The sequence below is a fragment of the Arctopsyche grandis genome, chromosome 1, assembly GCF_051622035.1.
Source record: "Arctopsyche grandis isolate Sample6627 chromosome 1, ASM5162203v2, whole genome shotgun sequence".
NCBI classification, from domain to species: domain Eukaryota; kingdom Metazoa; phylum Arthropoda; class Insecta; order Trichoptera; family Hydropsychidae; genus Arctopsyche; species Arctopsyche grandis.
Window position 1 is genome coordinate 11,722,521 of NC_135355.1, and position 3,652 is coordinate 11,726,172.

The window sequence follows — 3,652 nt, forward strand, 5'->3', positions numbered from 1 at the left end:
ACTCGCGCAAATTTAAATAAAGTTGCGCTATAGAAACAGAGAAATTTCCACCGCACGCCACTGGTATATACATATGTAATACTGTTAGTCGCTTTTTATTTTATTTTTAAAACCTCTTAGTCATATGTGTTCATTAAAAATAAGAAAAACATGCAAATGTAATGGAATGTTCAAATATAAAAATAATGTACGGCAGTATAAATAGTTGCATACCGATGAGTTGGCAAACAGTTCGTTCAATATGAGCAGAAATCCAGCGGTTAATGAGAGGATTTTTTTTAACATTTTCCAACCACAAATACCCAAACAATATTTTAAAACAGTGAGATCTACACACTAGCATTTGATAATATTATGAACTTCTGATAATAACAAAATTTATAAAGCGAGTTAATCTGGCATATGAAGTCGAATCTGAATTTGTTTAGAATTTTCATTAGAGGTGCGTACAAATGAAATATAACTCGTACGACTATGTACATATGTATGCATTTTTTTACATGAAAAAATTAAATAATAAATTAGATCATATATTGGTAAAAGTTAAATTTCTAGACGAGGTGGACCCGCTAGGCTCGGTCGACCCGCTCCTTCCTGTGAATGGCTGCTTTTTGCGAGTACTCAAGTATTGCCGTGCCGTGAATAAACTCGACTTTTACCAGATGAAATACTCCGACATATACTGCCTGGTTCGCATATAAATTCGGACGCTTGGGCAGCGTGCGGAAATATTCCATATATTGCGAATGGAATATGCACGCATTCATTTGTGGTTCACCACGATAATTTAATTTTGTGGATCTAAATGATAGTGAAATCCATACGCAAAATGTGGAAAATATGTGGATGCGTGTGAAAAGAAAGATGAAGCGTCAATTTGGCACAACGCGTGCCCGTTTTGATTCATATTCGCAATATATGGAATATTTCCGTACACTGCCCAATCGTCCGAAATTTTATGCGAACCAGGCAGTATATGTATGTCGGAGTATTTCATCTGGTAAAATTTGAGTTTATTCACGGCACGGCAATACTCGAGTAGTTGCACAAAGCAGCCAATCACAGCAAGGAGTGGGTTAGCTCCCAGTGGCGAGCGAGCCTAGCGGATCCACCTCGTCTATAAACCCGACTTTTACCATATATTGTAACGAGGGAACATGAGAGAGAGTATCCACTGTCTAATTGCATTCGTGGGTGAACAATAGAGACCTCGGATTAGGCTAACGTGACTCAGTAAGTGCCCGGACAAAGGATACGTTGGAGTTTTCACTGACCTGGGCGAGTGCATGCGTAAACAAAAAACTCGCACATTAATGGATCGGGGAACTTGTCCTTTATAAGGAGGTTCACACGGGAGATCAGATTATTCCTGAGTGAGCGGTGGTTGCGTGTGGACATCCCGAATCGTTGAATAAATGCTGTGAAGCGAATTTGGCCTTTCATTTGGATCCTGAACCCACCACTATGCAAAAATATGTATTTTATTTTATTTTTTATTTTATTAATTGAAAAATCAACAGACAGGATGTCCATAGATATGTATAAAAAACAAATAGTAAATAAATAATATATGTAACATCCGAGTCCAATAATAGATTTTTACAAAAATGAAAAAGATAAATATAAGGAAAACAAATTAAAAAGTAAATAATAAAGGCATGACAAAATGTGTAGAACATTGCATAATTAAACTATAGTATTAAAATATTTGGAAAAGGTCATAAAATAGAATATAAGAAGAAATTGAAATTTACAAATATAAAACAAATGAAAAAGGTAAATACAAAATAAACAAATGAAAAGGAAAAGAATAAAAGCTATTTATGTATTTACATAGGACTAGTAGTATAAAAATTCTATAAAAAAATTAATTTCATTGCAAAATGTTGTGGTGAGTCTTATGAATGTATTTCCAATAATGGCGTTACGTGATTAATTGTCCCATTCGAACCCAAATGGCTTTGCAACGATACAAGCCCAAATAGTTGCTTGGACCTTATCACATTTCTGCGGCGTAAAATAATATTTTATATGTACAAGTGTATGACTAGTCGTTTACTAGCCTCTTTCGATTTTTCAGCTTGCTTTCGATTTTTATTGTTTTCGATATGTATAAGTTGGACAATGATAAATTATATTGAATTAATTTTACCGAACCGTAAAAAATATAGGTTCGGATTCGGTTTTCGGTTCAGTTCCGTTTCCAGTCCCTGATGAAATTTGTCAAGTTGGGCCCTCATACTTTGCATGACTTTGCTATTTATTTTATTATTTTTTTTTATTTTTTATTTTTATATAAAGTTTGGACCGTTGTAGCATTACAGGAATTCCTAATGCGCCACAATGGTCAAAAATATAACAGAAAAGACAAGAAACAAAATAATAAATTAGACATAACAAAAACAAAACATATATATACACAAACAACTAAAAATAATAATTATTATTATTATATATCGTTTATCGTCTTGAATTCATTCTATGTTTACAAGGTTTTTGTATTTCGTAATATTCTTTCTCGATTATGATTTTCAAGTTATGAATTCCATAAGTCCTCACCAGATAGAGTTTCAAAATTTGTCATCCGGACTGACCGAAACCAACACGACAAGCAAATAATACACCACCACCACGTCGATCTACTCTATCGCGACTATGCACCCTCCAGGAAGAATCAAAAAGTTCAGCATCAAAAAATGATGAAGTCAACCATGTTTCCGTTAGTGCTACCATATCATCACAAATAGTAGAAATGGCTGAATTAAACGCAGCCAGCTTTGTCCTGAGACCTCGTACATTTTGGTAATAAATTACCAATTTTCGGTCTCCCAGTTTGGCGCGTGACTTTCTTTGAGACAAGAAATGGCAGTTTTGATTGAGCCAACGGAGGTTGAGCCAATGGAGACGAAACGGAAGAGGAAGCAGAAGAAGAAGCCAACAGAATCACGACTATCAGGACCATTTGAGCAGGCAGATGTAGGAGAAGAGGCAAACATCGACGTCATTGCGACCGTTTCCATAGAAGATTCACTAATACTTGCAGACGTAGTTTTAATATCAGGCTTCAAACATCTAGCAGCTCCCGTACAAACATCAGCAAATGAAACACTTGGGAGCAGCTCTAATGATGAAACAACGTCAGTGGCAGACATAGAAGTAGTATTAGTATTAGATTTTATATTCTTAATGCTCATTCCCCAATCTTTAAATCTACCAAAATGAACACCAGCAGGCCAAGAACCAGCAGAAAATAACAGGCCAGCGACAGAAGCAGGAACAGATACCTTAAAGGATGTATAAGATCCTCGTGCATTAAGAGGGGAAACCACAATGCCATCCTTTAATCCACAGATGGCACTAACGTGAGTCAAAACCTCGTCACACGAAGTGTCCAATGAGAGCTTCCATATATGTATGTATATTGACATTCCTTTTGACGGAAACAATAATTCCAGAAGCTGCTGCTGCTATGAGGTAGCTACTACGTCACTGATTCAACCACACTACTAAGATCCACCTACATAGCATCCTTAATCACTAAGATGGCCGAAAATACATGGTGGACTACTTTTAGGTTGGAGAGGTTATGTTGCGAATGGCGATTGAAAAATGGCGCCAAGATGGTAAAAGAGCTGATTGCGGTGCGGTATTC